Consider the following 19,723-nt stretch of genomic DNA (forward strand, 5'->3'; position numbering starts at 1 on the left):
TAACAGGATTCATTTACTATATAGTAAGTTACAATGCATACAAAGGTTAAGAAGACAGTTACAAATAAATTCTCATGGTAAAATATCCATAACTGCATAGAAAATAAATGGCAACACTCGTAGATGAACATTTTAGGAGGTCAAGTATATTCTAAGTGGTGTGCCAGAAAAAAGAGGATGCACATAATAGGCTTGAATATAGTGTGGATTGGAACCAAACTACAAATTACAAATAGTTTATTCATATAGAGAAATACATTTTGAATGTTATTGTAAACGTAATTTACAAAAGAAGCTTAGCAATCAAATATAATAGTCTTTTAGTTCAGTGAAATGCTTAGTGTGGTTTATTTTTCTTCCTATCTCCAAGATGATCAAGATGCATATGTCAGTGGTGGGAATGGTCCTTTAAACATATTTTCTACTTCAATAGGTTATTCAGGTTCTTTAACTATGTCATACAAATATGAGTATAATTATTTTAATCACTCACATCCACCTCTGACTCAGCCTTAAATGCAAAAATGTCAGCCCATTTATTTGACTGGGCAGCATCTTCCCCTTTTGTTGAATAGCAGATGTGCTGCCTCGCCAAATATTATAAAAATTGGTGAGGCATTGCATTAAACCTTTGATTGCCTAAGACATGCTGCATACTGTGTTTCCTAACAAGGAAATTGGAAATTGTACAACGCAACCTTGCAGTGAAAAACATAGTGAAAAGCTGTGATACCATGTGTGCATTAAAGCTGATTCAATATCATGAGGAATATCTTTGTGTTATCTTAAGAATAATTTGAATGTTCTGTATGTCCTATATGTGGTACAAAAGTATCCCATAGAATCTGAGCATATTCTTGGTATCACATTGCAACCTTGCTTGTAAGACTGGAATACATCCAGCAGTATATGGAATACATATAAACTATTAACATAAGGGTTACCAGGCAGTGGTTTCATTATTATTTTTTATTATTATTAATTATTATTCTTATTCAAAAATACAATTGGTGTGTTTTTGTAATTCCCAGAAGGCACTCTAATAGTTATCCATCCAAACACCTGTTCTGAAACTGCTAACTACCTTAATTTTACTGGCTATTTACTGAAGTACAAAGATGTTGATGGCATTATCCTTGAGTAATGGAGCTATGCTTCAGGAAAATTAAAGTTTTCAAATCCAAGTTTCAGTCCTATGTAATTGAAGGGTTATACGGCATATCAGAGAGGCAATGTTCAGCTCTGGTTTCGGACAAAGGCAAGGACTTGGGGTTCAAAGTCAAACCAAGGCTTGGGTTGAGTTGTGGGTTCCTATTTAATAATGTTGTGGGCTGTTCTCATGGGATTTCAGCCCCTAATGATGGAAATATCATAAAATAATCTGTTTTTGAGAATGTCCTCGACTTTAGTTTAAGTGGATCAAATTTTCACAGACACATGCCCATCTCACACCCATAACATTTATGCATGCACATATTGCTGAGAGAATTTTGCAGAACAGCTGGGCCCTGACCCTAGACCCTGATCCCATGGGGCTGGCCAACAGCTCCGGACCCCCGCTGTTGGCAGCAGCTTTGGAACCTGAACTCCAGACCCCCGATCCCGCAGGGCCAGCTGGCAGCCCTGGATCCCATGGGACCTTGTGGGGCTGGTTGGCAGCCCCGACCCTGGATCCTCGCCACATGGGGCTGGCTGGTGACCATGACCAAGATGAGCCAAGCAGCCCCAGACCCCGCCATGCCAGGCAGACAGGACGCCAGGCATACAGACCCTGCTGTGTGGGCCCAGCGGCCTTTTCCACATAGCTTGTCCGCAGCTATGTGCTAATTGGGCCACGGTGGCTGTGGGTTGAGAACCACTGATGTAGCAGATCAAGCTTGAGCCTCCACTGATCTTTACTGTGGCAGGATAATAGTTGCATTCAGACACTTTTAGGTGCCTGTCTTTGAAAACTTGGCCCATTATAATTTTAGGGCAAATTCTGAGGTGATACCAGAGTCATAAGAATACTTCACACAGAATAATTATTTATTTGATGATTTTAGCCATACAAATAAATCACAAAATGTAGACACATTTTACAAGTTTGCAAAGGATTTTGAAACAGCTGTAATGCTCACAAAATTAGACTCCATTGACTTCATCCCTCTTGAGTGATGTTGCAAATCTTTGCAACCTTACAATTTTTTACACAAAATTTAGTGAAAATGTTCTTTTGAGCATATGTGCGCATGCACACACATGCAAACACTCACACGCACGCACACAGACACACACAGTAAAATGAAAATCCCAAGTTTTGCATGGTTTTAGAAACAATGTACTTAGTTGGATCCCAAGTCCTTTCCTTTTTTTTTTTAATGTCTGAATCAGCGTAACACATGTACTGCGGACACAGTAAATAAAGTGTTGCATTGCTATAGGTTCTATCATGATTCTTTTAAGTGCAACAGACCCACTCAGTTCAAGTTAGTATTTTAGATGAGACAAGTGAACTCTAGGAATAATTTTATGTGCAGTAGTAAGTGATCTGAAAATCAAACAAATCTTGGCCACACTTTCAAAACCTTATCCATCTGAAGGGAAAACATAAGCTATGATAAGTTTCAATCATAGTTCAATTACTGTAGATATCAAGAAAGGCTAGGTAGGAGCTTAAAAACAAATACACCAAGTTCAGGCATAGTTTCAAGGAGTCAATTGAGGCCTCTGACAAGCAATTACAGGTCCAGATAGAGATCCAAAATCAAATAAAGCAGACTCAGTGACAGATAATAAAGGCTTAGCTATCCATACAGCAGCTAATTGACCAGATGTATTCCAAAATAAGACAATCTCATGCTTACATCAAATAGTTAGATGAAACTGTTAAACCAATTGGATCAGAATAAAGAAGCAGCATAAAATGAAATTTGCAAATATCACGATGAAATTCAGTGATTGCCAAGAGACACTTGAGAAATGCGAAGCACTAAAGTGAAAAAAGGAGGTGTGGGGGGTCAATCATTCTTAGGTTAAACTGGATGTCCTTCAACAAAGGCCTCAAACAGTTAGGAATTCTCACTTGAGAAAACTGGGAGACAGTTTGCAGCAAATAACAACATGCCATTGTCATTGCACTGCTGTACTTAAATACAAACCATAAACCATACGGAGGGAAAATAGCACTGGATCCTTTTTTCTCTTCACTTGTTTTTACTTGATGTTTTGCTGATAGAAAGTACTGATAGCAAAAGAGCTGCAGACTAGTATCATAACTGTAACTCTTAGTCATGTTGTGTAGGGGAGTTGGATTATTGTATAAAAGGACCTACATTGACAATAATTTCTTGTTACAAAGTTCCCTATGTTGAGAAAAATTTAATTTAAAACAGAGATGGCTGAACTTGTTTAGTGAATTTCTGTCAGGGGCGGCTCTAGCTTTTTTGCCACCCTAAGCATGGCAGGCAGGCTGCCTTTGGCGGCTTGCCTGCAGGAGGTCCGCCGGTCCCGCGGCTTCGGCATACCTGCCGCCAAATTCCCACCAAATCTGCGGGACTGGGGACCTCCCGCAGGCAAGCCGCCAAAGGCTGCCTGACTGCCACCCTCGCAGGGACCGGCGGGGTGCCCCCCCACAGCTTGCCACCCCAGGCACACGCTTGGAGCACTGGTGCCTGGAGCTGCTGCTGATTTCTGTTATGCTTCAGCTAGGTGCATTGCAGACAAAAAATGACAAGAAGTTTTGAGTCAATAATACTTTCCTTCAAGGATCCTACAATTCACAGAATTCATGGATCTATTTCTATATTTTTACCGTAGTTTTCTTTACACACACACACAAGTGGCAAGGTGCCATGGGGTTATGAGGTATCACAAGTTTTAAGTCTTCAGTTCTCCACTGAAAGAAAGTGGAGAATTTCTCCTTTTTTTCCACCATTAGTCCAATGTTTAATTATCTGTAACCCCTTTTTTTAACCAGAAGCCTTCCACTGTACATTATCCATTTTATGACCAAGTTTTTGAGTGTAGTTACATCATAGAAGATAAGTTTCTCAAAAGTTATTCAATTACTATCTAATTTTAAAATTATTCATAATGCATCTGTCATAGCTTTGGTGCTTATCAGTTATTAAAGGCCATCAGAGAGCTTGGCAAAATGCAGGCAAAGAGGAAGTCTTAACCCCATGCAATACAGTATGAAAAAGCAATATATACATTACAGGTCCAGCCTTTAAATGCAGACTTTATTTAATTGTTTTTAAATATATATGTGCACAACAGCTGGTGGGTTGACACTGACAGCCCTCATGGAAATTAGACCATGTTTAAAGCCCTACTTAACATGCGATATTGTGGAAATTGCGCATTCCACAATATTAGGCTTCCACCGCCATTTTGACAGCAGGAGCCCACCAATGTGTCCAAACAGTGGTGCAGCTGCTCCTGCTGGAACAGGAGAAAGAAGAAAATAAATATATGAGGGTGTCAAACCATTAAAATAATTAATCACAGTTAATCACAAGATTTAAAAAATAGTTGCGATTAATTGCATTTTTAATCTCACTGTTAATAGAAACCATATATTTAAGTATTTATGGGTGTTCCTTCCTTCCTTCTGTGCTTCTGCTCTGGCTTGTGGTGCCTGGCACTTGTCCTGCAACTCAAGGTGCATTCTGTGGTGTCGCACAGGGGTTGCATCTTACCAGAGCCCATGACCATCCTGCAGCCCTCTGGCCACTCCTGGCTCACCAGGGGCACCATTTCAGATTTCGGTTTTGTGTGAAAGAGTGTGTGTGTGTGTGCTGGGTGGGGGGGTAAAGAATGTGTGTGTGTTCATTAAAAAAAACACTTTAAGTTGTTTTGAGTTAATCACATGTGTTAACTGCAATTAAGTAACAGCCATAAAATATTAAGTAATTTGGGTAATAATTTGAAAATGACTACTGTTGTTATGTTATGGCTTGTAAGATATGTTTTTATTGTTGAAGATACTGCAGCATAAAAGGTAAAGCATAAAAAGTAAATCCTGCAGCACAAAAGGTTAAGTTGGCTAATATAATTTAAGTCTGTTTTAAGCCCCTATCAGTTCATATATCCTTAAATCTGATGGGTCTAAATGAAAAAAAAAATTCTAGCTTTCTATCTAACAGAAGGATAGATAAGCCCCTCTTTTGGATATCAATTCAGTTATGGTTGTAGCCAAAGAAAGGATTTCTTTTGATTTCAATCAGAGTTGGATCACACCCTTACTATGCAAACTTGCTATTACATTTATATAGCAATATTTTTAATCTGAGCTACAAAGACTGAAGCATGAAGTGAATCAAATGTTCATGGTGATCAGCAAATTCTTCCCACTGTTCATGACTGACACGTGAATGGTAAGAGGTCAGCCTAGCTTTCTTTGAAATGAAACAGGGATTTAGAAAGTAAGTTACTGTTAATGATTATTTGCAGACTATTCTCTGAATATTTGATATATACTGAGTGGAATTGGATTAAGTCACCAACCTTTCTTTTTTTTTTATGTAAAACACTGTCCTTTTTGTTTGAGGACATAATGACATATTGCATTCTCCTGCTACTTCGGAAAATATTATGAAATATTTAGCACAGCTTTCTGTTTGGGGAAAAAATCCTAAGCCTTATTTCTACATACCTTCATGAGACTCATTTCATTCTACCAGGTTATTTTTTCATCATGTAGCCCACAGTGGTAGAGTATCACTTTTGGTTCATATATTTTAATCTACATGTATCAAGATATAATTAATATGGGATTCAAACTTTAAATTATAACTTGTTGATTTAAGCTTTTACTTACTTCTTGTCATTTAATATTTTAAGTATAAAATTGGCATATGGTGAGATCACATTTCTCCACAGATACAAGTTAGAGACATAATTCATAAAGAGGGGGAAAAAAGCAGTTTTACAAGAACATGTAGAGTAAAATCTTGGCTCTGTTGAAGTTAGTGGCAAAACTCCCATTGATTTTAATAGGTTCAAGATTTCACTTGGTAGGTTGAGAATTTCACTATTAGTTCTAATGGTTAAAGCCCCTATTCAGCAAGATACTTAAGCATCTACCTAAAATTAAGCATATGAGTAGTTCCCACTGAATTGGAACCTAAGAATCTCCACTCTCTGGGTCAGATCCTCAGCTGGTGAAAATCAGCATAGTTCTCTTGAAATCAACAAACTACTCTGATTTACACCAGCTGAGGATCTGACCTTGTGTACTTGCATCCACCCCTTTTTTCTGTTGGCCAGATTATTTCATTTTCATTTCTTTTAAAATATTGTACTGGCTAGCTTTTCATCTCACCATCTCATGAAAGACTCCTCATGTCAGTGCTTAATCCAATGCCCTCTTCTAGTCAAGTACTATTTGTGAACATGAACTGTTTCTGGCAATATGGATTCAGCACATATTAGGGGAAAATAAAGAACAGAATTAGTTTTGAAGGATCTATATTTTGAACCAGAACTTTCAATGTTTGGTCACTTGTATTAACATTTGTTTCATATAGGAAAGATGTCAGGAAAACATTATGGGCTTGATTTTTCTCTCACTTATACTGGTATACACCAATGAGTACAACCCACCACTGACTTCAATAATTATTCCTAGTTCTCACCATCTCTACTTCTCTTACTCCCTGTCCCCTATCCCAAATGCCACTTTAACCCAAAGCTCTCCCAACAAATCCTGCTCCTTCTGTCCCCGCAAGCCCCCATATGCCAAAAACAGAAACTAAACTAGTCATGAAACAGTTCTGCTGAAGTGAAAATCTCAACACAAGCTGGGATGACTTAAAGAAGCCTTTATAATTTTGTAGATATCAAATCTATAGTCTCAGAAAATGATAAAATACCCTAACAGTAACTCTCAGTTTATCAGATTTCATGAGCTTCTGACAGTTCTGATTATTTTTATTGTAACACCATTTACAGATATTACTAATGGATTTTCTAGAATTAAATATATAACAAACAGCTCTTTTGCTGCAGAAGAGTGGAAACTAGATAACTTCACCTATCAGTGCTTTGTCTACTCTTGTTCTGCCAGTTCTGCCAACCTTACTTACAGTCAGCTGTACTTTACTGGGTGGGTAGTTCTGTTAAGATCAATGATAATACTCATGCCACAAGGTATTATGCAGCATGATTAAGAGTGGCAGAACCTGGCCCCAAAATGTTCAGCTGAACAATTGCCTACATTTTCTGAACAAAATTTACATCATTAATTTCTTTTGGAACTGAATCAAAACTATTTAACACTTGGGTGAAATATTTTAGTTAAGCTTTTAACAAAGGAGATACCCAATGTCAATATTTTGCCCTCTCACTTTGTATTATATTCATAAATTAAAGCAAGATTTAGTTGAAATTGTAATTAATTAACTGTAATGTGAGCCATATGGTCCATTTGTTTTATGTAAGTCAAATAACCTCCCACATGAGCAGACACTCTGTTGGATGTGTGAAAATATTTATTCCCTTCACTGTGCTCTTCCAGTATTTTCCAATCAATAAATCTATGACACTCTCAATACAACACAAATCCTAAACATAGTAAACAATTCAGTCTGTTTTTCTTCTTCATGTGCCCTATTTAAGATGAGGGAACCAATTTTTTTGTGCTTGAGCAGGAACCTGTTTCATCATGAAGTCTTTATAGTTCTTTCACGTAAATGTGTTGTACAATGCCAACATCGTTAAGTGATAGAAAGTGCTTTTTTTCCTTTGCCCTTTTAAGTGTGCCAGCGAATAGCCAACGTATGTATGCTGTAGCATTTTGTTCCCTTTCAACTTTGCTGATACATTCTCCACTACAAACTTTTATACAGCATCACTTGTCTTTTGCTACAAATGATTACCTCAGCTGAGCCCACAAAAAATGCACAAGCACTGTGTCTGTGTGTGTGTGTGTGTGTGCGGGTGCATGCATGTGCAAAACTGTGTTCAAGCCATGGAAATGCATAATTCAAGATGCATTCAAAAATGTTCAAAAATGACAGTTTTGAATCTCTAGGAACAATAAAGAAGTGCCCATCTTTTAAAAAATGTGGCCCTCAATGTGTATAATTAAAATTATACAGTAAGTCTCTCTTGAGCATACATTCAATTAAAGCTATAAACTACAGGAAAAAAATGTTGTTAAGTTTTCCAGGGTTTACATCTAGTGGGTATTGGTTACTTTTAAAGATCTTAATCTTATCTCTGTAGTTCACGGTAGATAATAATACTTCTCACCATTGGGGAGAACAAATCAAATTTTTGAGGATCCATAAGAAAGGGAAAATTTCCACCTGGAATTGTTCAGGAAATTCATGAGATTGTGTTTTCTTTGTAAAAGCCTGTTTTGATAGTAAAAATGTAATATGTTTCTTGCTAAGTTTTGCCTAGACAAATTTCTACAAATGTATTATCTGGCACAGGATTGTTATCTTTTGTTGCTCCTTAGCAGCAGCACAAGTAGCTGCAGCAGCAGGAATAAGTGCAGGGCATGCCTTGGAGGTCAGACTGTCCCCCAACTTTTTTATTTCCATTGTCTGAAATTGGCATACGGCCTTATTCAGTTTAAGATTATTCGCTCTTCCAATTTCCAATAATCTCCTCAGTCATTTCCCATGTTCAATGATACTGCTGCCCCAAATTAGGTCATCAGTGTACACTTTCATGCCTATTAGATCCTCTCACACATGGCTTATTGTACAGTGAAATACTACTTGAGCCAAACGTATTCTGAAAGGCTGTGTTTGGAAGAAGAATCTCCCAAAAGGTGTGTAAAAAGTGCAGATCTTGAAGCTCTCAGTTTCCAAGGGGATCTGCCAAAACCCAGTGGATGCATCTAATTTGCTGATGCATTTGCTTCCTGACATCTCAGAAAACAATGCACTTCTTGTAGGCAAGTGGAAGTGTTCTCTTTTTATGTTTTTATTCAGCTCTTTAGGGTCCATACATTGCCATAATCCCTCTCCTTTTTTTCTCTACAGTTACTCGGAAGTGAAACCAATCCATTGGTTCTATTCTTCAAATTATACCATTTGCTGTCATGTTTTGCAGCTCTTCTTCTAGCTTCTTTCCTAAGACTTGTGGAACTTTTCATGTTGTACCACAGGTTCTTCTCCTCTCTCAGCTTCTCTTGTATGCTACTGGGAGGCACCCATTTCCTGTGCATATATATTCATATAAGGCTACCAATACCTTTATATCTGGTTTTATATTCTTTTTCTGCATCTCTATGGTAAACATCCTCTTAATGAGACCAAGCATTTTTCATGTGTAGATTGGTTACTTGCCTCTGTGTATCACTGCAAACTCTTTTCCCCTTTGTATTTAAGTGTAAGTAATCACTTCCATCACTTGAATTGTTCCTCCATTATAGTCTTTCACAGACAGGTTTGACTTCCACTTTTATGTGCTTCTTACCTCTCTCTATTTCATTTTCTGGTTTAGTTTTACTTTTGTCCCAATGTCTATCTTGTATGTCAGGTAAATGTAATTTGTGCACATTTTATTTAGCTAATCTTTTGAATTTTCAGCATCCTCCCTTGTTCCTCAGAAGGGCTCTTCCTCTTTACTTGAGTAATCCCTTTCTTCACTTAATTCATGCATTTTCCTGATTTCTCTGCACATTTTAGCATTCTGGTTGGGATTACAGTTTCTACATATTTATCGGAATGTTGGGTATTCCCTCTACTTGTGCTGGTTGCCAGATCTCTGGCATTGTTTCCTGCTTTCCATGTTCATGCTTTTCTTGGACATTTAATTTCTATGAACTTTTTCCCCCAATGGAATTAACTATAGTACACACAGTTATATGCTCTGCTCTGTATCTTTCGCTAGGCTTTTTATTTGTGTTTTGTTTGTTCTGCTGCTTGGCTTATTCATATTCACAGAAGTTAAGGCCAGAAAGGACTGCCAGATCATCTAGTCTGACCTCCTGTATAACACAAGCCACTCAGAACCCACACACTAAACTCAACATCCAAAATTAGACCAAAGAATTATAGACCATCGGAGGAAGGAGATTTAAAAAAACAAACAAAGAAACTAAAACACCAGGACAATCTGGTACAATAACTCCTCGCTTAATGTTGTAGTTATGTTCCTGAAAAATGCAACTTTAAGCAAAACAATGTTAAGTGAATCCAATTTCCCCATAAGAATTAATGTAAATGCGGGGGAGGTTTAGGTTCCAGGGAAATTTTTTTCATTAGACAAAATACTATATATTATATAGCTATATAAAAAGTATACATTTTAAACAAACAATTTAATACGGTTCACATCTATGATGATTGTGAAGCTTGATTGAGGTGGTGAAGTTAGAGGGTGGAAGAGGGAGGTGTAGTGCTCCCTCGCTCTCTCGGTCTGAAGGATGCCACTCAGGCTAGTCCTGTGGGGTCAGGACCAGAGTGTGTAAGACAGGCAAGAGCCCCAATAGGGCTGCACAGTTAATAGTCACTACCAGGATTTAGCCTGGGCTGGGGTAGCTCAAGTAGTCAGCTCTTAACCACAGTCTATCAGGGCTGGCTGGGGACTGGGTGGAGATCAGGCAGCCAGCAAACAAAACAGTCTCCAGGTGACCTGGGCCTGGGCTTGAGTAGGCTCAGGGTGCCAGCAAGCAAACAGTCTTTCAGGGCTGGCTTTAGCCTGGGTTGAGCTCAGGCAGCCAGAATGCAAAACAGTCTCTCGGGGCTGGCTTTGGCCTGGGTGGAGATCAGGCAGCCAGCAAACAAAACAGTCTACAGGTGAGTGGCCCAGGAAGCTCCTCTTCAGAGCTAGAGTCTCCTTTCCCTGTGCAGGGATTCAGCCACTGGGGTGGGGTGGCAGGGGGATGTGGGCCCAATCTATTCCACTGCATCCCAGCCTAGGGCCCTGGCAGGGGCAGAATCGGATGCCCCCACATTGGCAGAGATCCAGCCGCAGCACGTTGACTGGGCCCCCTCTGACTCTGCAGCCAGCTGCTCCAGGGATGCCCCTGGGTGACTTCCTGCCACTCCAGGGTTCAGTACCTGCAGCCTCCAGGCCTCTTGCGGCACCTCAGGATATATGGCAGTAGGTATTCCGGGTCTGTCCTTGTCAGCGTCTGGGCATCGGGAACAGCCAGATGTAGGTTCCTCTCGGGGACACGGGAGAACAGGCAAGCGTCCTTCTCCTCTGCAGGCTCTCCCCCAACTGTGCTGCGGGGTCGGCCTTTTATACTTCAGGCCCCGCTCTAGTACTTCCGGCAAGGGGGGCAGGGCAATCTAGGCTCTGCCCTCCAAGGGGCGTGTAGTGCTCCCTCACTCTCCTGGAGGGAGACCACTCAGCCTCACTACAGAGGGATATTTCCCAGGGAATGCCTTGCTGCTAAATGATGAACTAGCACTTGGCTGAGGCCTCAAGGATCAACACATTGTTGTTAATGTAGCCTCTCACACAAGGCAGCACAAACACGAGGGAAGAGAGACAGCACAGCAGACAGAGACAGACACACACCTTGTATGTGGGAGACAGAGAGAGATGCACACTGCCCCTTTAAGTAAGCTGACCCACTCTTAAGTGAAATGTCTTTTTAAGTGGATCAGGAAGTTGAGACAGCAGCTGCTGCCCCAAGCTCTCTCCATCTGTGTCCTCTCCCTGCTCTATATGGAGAAGGGGTAAGTGGGGTGCAGGAGCAGGGGGAAAGGGGACATCCTGACATTAGCCCCTCCTCTTCCCCCCCTCCTCTGCACAGCAAGCAGGAGTTTCTGGAAGCAGCTCCAAGGCAGAGGGCAGGAACAGCACATAGCAGTGGGGGGAGCGACAGCTGAACTGCCTTGATAGCCTGCTGGGTGGCTGCAGCACAGGAAACTTAGGGGAGCAGGGAGCTGATGGGGGAGCTGATAGGGGGGCTGCTGGTCCACCCTGGTTACAAGCCCCCACCAGTTAGCTGCAATGGACTGCTCTTCCTGCAAGCAGTGGAAAAAAGCAGGCGGCTGCCAAACGACTTTACAAGAGAGCATTGCACAACTTTAAACGAGCATGTTCTCTAATTGATCAGCAATGTAACAATGAAACAACATAACCTAGGATGACTTTAAGTGAAGAATTACTGTATTTCATCGGAAAGTCTTTTAATATTCCATATTCACACAACTGACTTTTTAGTTTTAAGTCTGACTAACTTCTCTATTGTTTCACATTCATTCTGTGTTTTCACTCTGAACATATATTTCTTATAAGTAACTTTTTTCCTAGGGACCACAATGATTATCATTTTCATTATTTCTGCCAAGCTTTCCTCTTCATCACCTGCATGGAACACATTGCATATATCTAGGGCTTCTGCATCTGCCACTGTTAAGAGCAAAATAATCTTTTGCTCATCCTCCTGTTTATTTGCCCCTGTGGCTTTCGTATACAGCTCAGACTGCTGTTAGAACTTTTTCAGGCATATTCAGTATTTCCCCTGATTGTCAGGGCTGGTGGGAGAGTTCTGTGCAGTTGCACAGGATCTGTTGCAGCCAATACAATGTGATCTTTCTCTCTGGGTCTGCCAGCACGCTATGCCTTCCACTCCTGGAAATATGTAGTAACTTACTGACCAGCAGACCAGTGTCAATATAAACCCTTTATTATAAAGTACTCTGTACAGGAATGAGGTAACAAACTTCCTACTACTCTATGTAGCCCTATGGTGCCATATCCTGGGCTTCCTAGTTTCTGCCCCAGTAGGAAGTGTATCCCAGGAAACTAGACTTCATCTTGAGAGTACAGGAAGTGTGGCATCTCTACATTTCCTGGAGAACTTACTTTATAGCTCACAGCCTGAAGATATTCCAGGGCTATGAGTTCCAGCAGGGTCTGCCTCTCCTCAACTTGGCTAGGACCAATGGGAGGGAAATTCCCAGGTGGCTAGTGAAAGACCTCTGCTGCCCAGAACCTCCTTTCCCAGTATAACAAGCAGTCACAGAACCACAGATTGACCTTTCAGACCCCTTAGCCTTGCAATAAATATCTACACTTGAACAATTTGGACTATGTTTCAGCCACATGACTGACCATCCCACTATCTGCGTTCTCCTCCTTCTCACTACCGTCACCCACCACCTCTTTTTCTCCCCTTTCCCCTTTTTCATTCTAACAACACTATCCTTCCTTCCTTCTGTCCTCTCCTCGTTTTATGTCATCATTTATAACAAGCTCATTGAATGAAAAAAATCATAATAATGAACATAACTTGTGCTAATCTTCACCCTAATTACACATGGCAGAGATAACATCATGCTACTTAGCAGTGAGCCTCTTAGCAATCAGCAGATCAGGAGTAGACATTGATGAATAACGGACATGGGGATAAAACCACTAAGTCAGTGCCAAGCCTCATTCTGGTGCACATTGTACCTACCTCTGACATGTATCTGAGGTTTTATTATTAATTATTATTATTATTCTTTGGCAACATTTTGGAGCTGATCCAACATACTGAAAGCAATGGCAGTTTTTCCATTGACTTCTATGGGAATTGGATCAGGATCTTGTATAACTTATCATTCCAATAACTTATATACTCGTATAACTTATCATTCCAATAATATGAAATGAACTGAATTGAACTGTATGCCTTTTTCTGCTTTTTAACATGTAATCTTTGGGGCAGGGAGTCAGCCTATTTTTCTGTACAGCACCTAGCGCAATGTGGTCCTGATCCTGTTTCTGGCTATTGGACATACTAAAATGTACATCCTAAATCAATAATAATTATCACAAAAATGTGGTTTTCTAGCAGAAATGGCAATGTCCTCACCCCCAAATAATATTAATTAAATAATCGTTTTCCAGCAGAAATATTTCTATTTAAAAAATTGAGAGCTTTGTATAGCTTTAGCATGTAACAATGAATATATGGTTGGCTATTTGTTTAGGTGTCTAATTTCACATTCATACTTGCTTTTAGCATAAATAATTTGTATATGCAAACTACTTAGAACAGAAACAAAGCTTCATGCTAAATCATTCAACTTCTAATTCTCAAGTACAGATTCTAATTAGAATTGGTAATTTGGAAAAAGAAAATCTACTCTCAGATGTGTGCAGATACAGTAGTTTCCATTGATTTTTCCTTTGTTTTTCAGAATGAATTGCAAAGTATATACTATTGAAAGAGAGTCTTTAGTGGTTTGAACTGTGTATACTCATTTCATTTTCAAGAGTGTAGAATTGTGCAATCATTACACCAGCTATGAATACATGCAGTGCCTAGCATACAGGTAAAACACAGCTTAACTTGGCAATGAAAGCTGGGCTCCAAATCGTTGATGTTTTAAAAATTGGTTCAAGGGTCTGAAGAGAATATGTGACCAATATCAATATTTCCTTCCACTTAATTTAAAACAAAAAACAATTAAATTATTCATCGCCATGTTTAAGAATAAATATTTTTCTGCTCTGGCTTGGACAAACCTTTGTCATCTGCTGAACTGAACCAAACCCAAATCATATTTTTATGTTTATGACTAACTGAGATAAGCAAAGTCTCCTTTTACCTTTGGACTGGACTTCTGGGCTGCAGCTTAACTTGCTAGCTCATGCATCTTCTGTTGGCTTTGGGCCTTCTGTGTTACACAAAGTATTTCTGGGAATTCACCTTTCTTATGCTTTTGGGCTATAACAAAGGCAGTCCCTGACCTTAGTCACACTACAACATGGGACACCTGTAGCCCGACCTCAATAGCCCATCTTGTAATGGTGGTAGCAGGGTGCACCCACCCTTCCATAAGAATCAGGAATAATGACTTGAGGCTTCCTTCTCCCCACAGAAGCAGATCCCTCCCATTGGAAGCAGCGGTAGTCCCCTTTTCCAATTGGAGACAGAGGTGGCAGCAGCCTCCCCACTACCCCAGCAGGCAGGATGTCTGTTTAGGTGAATGAGCAGCAGCACTGCATCCATCTCCCCTTGACACAGAGAGTCCTTTGCAACGGTGGCATTGGCAATATTCTGGGGCCCCTGGAGCACTGAATTTTTGAGTTAATATTCCACTGAAATTCACTCCTCTCAGACCTGTTGTTTCAAGGTGTCTGCGGTCTTAGACAGATGTCCCTGCAGCAGGGACATTCTGTTTTCATTTTAAATCTTTTCTATACAAAGTGAAAGCTTAGATTTTGGTATAATCACATGGCTCCAGGAGTTGGAGGCATGGACCTATAGTAATATGCGTTCATCTTTCCCTATGGTAGCACTGAAGAGGAAGTGCACATATACACATACAACATATGATGCATTTTGTGTAATGTTGTTAGAAATATGTATTTCAGTTTGAGTTTGTGTATTTCATATACAAGACACAAAAATAAACTAATATGGGTAGGTAAGCCTTTATAAGTGAACTCTGCATTGTGTAAATACTTCTGTATCATAGCTGATACTGTCTAAAGAGAAAAAAAACTAATGTTTTTTTTCTTATTGCTCTAACATCATCAATATGACTTTCATTGTCCCTCAGAATAAAATAATTGCAGCAATTTATCCTCAAGATAAATGTACTATACAACTCTATTATTGTTGTAGTGAAGTGTAGTAAATAGTTTTATATGCTAGTTTGAATGGAAGCCAGAATATATGGGATGATAAAAAAGTAATACTTTTTATTTTGGGCCACAGATCCCATTCCTGCTAAGTGTCATTTTTGGCTTATCTATCTACCTGGTAAACCAAAGTGTTCAACTGAGGTCAACTTGGCTAGGTTCTGTAATACAAAGTGGGAGGGCTCTGTACAGGCAGTTAAGGGGTTATAGAAGGAGTGAGGGGAGGGGTCAGAAGAAACAGCAATCTTGCAGCAGTCCCATATAGCAGCAGTTGGGATGGGTTTTATAATTGTAAATTCTATCACCTGTTTGTACAAGTGTTATTGCTTGCAAAATGTGTGCAGGTAGTACAAATGGATTTTGTACATGAAAATCACCCGCCTGCACAGGTGAAAGATTCTGTCAACTGCATTTGTAAATTTAGTACTGGAAAAGTGAGTGCATAAGTTTGCATGTGCACATATGGGGTCCTCTTTGAAAATGTGCCCCACAGTCAAGCTGATATTAACACTAGTAGTTTATTACATTAATTTGCTCATCCCTTATTGGTAGCAGAAGTGAATGAATCAATGGACTCTGACAGCACATAGATCCTTAATAGCCTCCCTGCTGTTACTTTTACTAATGTCAAGGTGACAGTGTCACAGGTTGGCTGGTCCCTGTGGATAGACTAGACCCAGCACCACTGGACTAGAACAGGTGAGTCCAATACAGCTAATTAAAGGGCCTATAGCATAGTTCAGAGGTGGCCAACCTGAGCCTGAGAAGGAGCCAGAATTTACCAATGAACATTGCCAAAGAGAGCCACAGTAATATGTCAGCAGTCCCCCATCCACTACCACCCTCCAGCCCCCAGTGCCTCCCGCCCATTGGTAGCCTCGCCAATCAGCGCCTCCCCCTCCCTCCCCATGCCTCCCGCCTGCCGCAATCAGCTCTTTTGCAGTGCGCAGGAGGTTCTGGTGGGGAAAGGGAAGGAGCGAGGGCATGGCAGGCTTGGGGGAAGGGGCAGGGGCCTTGGAGGAAAGGGTGAAGTGGTGGCAGGACCTTGGGCAGAGCAGAGTGTTGTGCAGTGAGCACCCCACAGCACATTGGAAAGTTAGCATCTGTAACTCCAGCCTCGGCATCAGCGCCTGTGCAAGGAGTCACATATTAACCTCTGAAGAGCCACATATGGCTCCAGAGCCACAGGTTGGCCACTCCTGCTATAGTTGGTAGTTGGCCAGTAGAAGAGGGATTCATTGAGACAGGCTGTGTCTAGGGAGGAAAAGTCACAGTGGGGTGGAGTGGTGCTAACTCTTGTGTTGGGTCCCCTGAAGCAAAGGGACAGATGCTCAGTAAAACAGCCCCGAGTCTGCTGCCCAAGAGAGGGAATGGAGCTGCTCTGAACGGGGAAGTGGCCAGAGGCCCCCAAGAGGGGTGAAGCTGAAACTTCAATGAATGGACTGAGTTAAAAAACTGCTTTTCTCTTTGTGTACTTGCTTCTATTAAGAAAATAACCCCCCTTACAAGAGACAGGGTGTGGCAGCCTATATTTTGGAGTTGGGTAGAAGCCTAACCCCATGACAGACAGTAATTGGTTATTGATGTCAATTGTTGATAGGAATAGCTCATATAAGAGTTCTATAGATATTGATAGCAATAGTTCCATAGGATCAAAGAGCAGAAGCATATACATGAGTTTCCCTGTACAATGAAACGAACAAAAAGTGTTAGCCCTGAAATGGATTAAAATCTCCCAACATACCAGGAAATAGAAAAGGTGAATCTCTCAGTGTCAGCCTGCAGTGAAGCAGAGTAGGTGAGAATGCTTCTGTCACTGTTGGCCTGCAGAACAATGTGAAAAAGGAAGACTTTTAAAGGGGAGAGTAGATTAAAATATGTTTGATTTTTTTCAAAGATTACCGAAGAGTGATGTAAATGGAGGCTAGTAAAGCAGTGTCTCAGTGTGAGAAAGAAGATACTTAAAAGATGGGCTTTTAAGTTATAAGTGACTTGGAAAAAGGAACATCTATATAAATATAAATGTACTTTTCCAGTATTTGTGGCGTTTGTAAGCACTTATTTCATTCCAGCTTTTCTTTTGCTTGATACCGCAGCAAAGTCATATTCCTGTGCTTATGATTGTGTAGCATGTTGCCTTGCTAATGCAAATCTAGTATTATGATTTCATTTTTACTGCAAGAACAAATGGCTGGAGAAAGCACTCTATTTGAAAAATAAATAGCATTGATAGTTAGAGCAAACCCAGACTGGAGACGGGTCCAAAACAAACACAGCTTGAATTTGGCTAAAGTCTGTATCAGCATCTTATACAACCCTACAAACCCTCTATTTTTCATACATAAAATTACGGTATGTAAATCAATATGTAAGGATTTATATTAGAGTCTGATATTTTGTCCTCTAAGAAAGTCCCTCCTGAAAATATTTGCAAGTTCTCTTTCTTGGCCTTGGAATTTGTCATTGTTTAGTAAAGTGGCTCAGAATGCTCCCATTGAAACTAATAGTCTGACCTGCAAGAGCTGAAAGTAAATGCAGCACAGAGAGCAAAATAAACAATTGTAACACAGCAGAGGTTAAAGATTTATATTCACTATATCAAACATGCATGACAAAAAAAAAGGAAAAATCGGGATTAGAAATTCTGCAACCGTAGAAGTAAAGAAGAGATGAACAATTACATCAGCTTACTGGTCAGAAGATAAAGATTCCTGCTGACAAGACACTATCTGCTCCAACTGCTCCAGTCTCTATGGTAACAATACCACAGAGAGATGAGCGGTAAAAACAGTGGCTTCCTTACATGTCCAGGCAGGGTTGGCTTAAATATATTAGCCTAAATTATGAAAGTGACTAGTGATTTTAGGTGCCTCAGTTTTTGTGTGACTGAGACATTTTAAAGGGGCCTGAATTTCTGAAACTGCAGAGCATTACACTCTCTGAAAACCAGGCCCCTGTAGGATGTCTCAGGTTGGGCACTTAAACATGGAATCACCCCAAATCTCTAATCCATCTGAAAATTTATCCCATTATAGCTGTACAGATTGACAGTTGGGATGCCTCTCAATTTTATGGCCCTGTTACACAGTATGTTTAATGGGAAGGAACAGGTGGGTTGGATGGGACATCAGAGAGAGAGGGAGAGTAGAATATACTGATGTCAGGTTGAGAGGGTATGTTGCTGTTTGCACAGGGATAGGTTGAAGACTAGACTGGGCTGAGCCTTAAACCTGAATCCAGATGAACCTTCAACTACACCTCCCTCTACACATTTCTGTCTAACATGGGTGTATAAAGTTAATCATCTAAGTCCATATTTGGACATCTAATTAAGTGGCTTGATTTCCAGAGGTGCAGAGCACTAACAAGTGCCACCATCACCAATAGTAGTTGCAGGTGCTGAACATCAATGAAAATCAGGACACTTATTTAGATTAGATGCTTTACTTGAAGCACCAAAGTTTGAAAATATTGGCCCTTGTGTAAACAGCAAATCAAAAGAAAAATATCTTAAAAAATAAGAGCAGTTAAAGGGTTCTCATCTACATAAATTAGTTTTCCAATATATTTCTTAGAATTTTTGCATACCGTGTTTTTTGCATCACTTAGAATTGCCAAATAAAAATAACTTTTGATACATTTTAATTTATGCAAGAAAACAATTTAGCAATAACTAAAAATAAATAAATAAATAAACCAGTTCAAAGTGTATAATACTGTCCTAAGTTTCCAATCTCTTTGGAAACATAACCTAATAAACAAATTCCTGGAGGAAAGAAGTACAACACCTGAGAGCAAGTATGAAGAAAAGGAGTTAGATTGTGAATGTAACAGCAATGAAAAGGACAGAGTTATTCACAGAAAAATGCTTAGCTTCTTCTCATTGTCATTTGTCATATATACCTACTGAAACAATGATATAAAGGACAAGGACATTCTGCTAAGTCTCCAGAATAATTTTCTACAATTTTTTTTCAAAGTTCAAATTACTTGACTTGAAGCTACATGAATTGAAAAGCACTTGACTGAATGAATGGTGTGAAAGACTATTAATGAAGCACTCCTCCACGAACACGCACCAGCTTGGCTGGAAGAAAGCAGCTAGAAAAGTAAAGCAGGTCTCTCCTTTATCTAGTGGATACAAGTCTCATGAAGCAAATAAAAAGATTGCTCCGTCCTTCAA

The sequence above is a fragment of the Mauremys mutica genome, chromosome 6 (genome assembly GCF_020497125.1).
Source record: "Mauremys mutica isolate MM-2020 ecotype Southern chromosome 6, ASM2049712v1, whole genome shotgun sequence".
Taxonomy (NCBI): Eukaryota; Metazoa; Chordata; order Testudines; family Geoemydidae; genus Mauremys; species Mauremys mutica.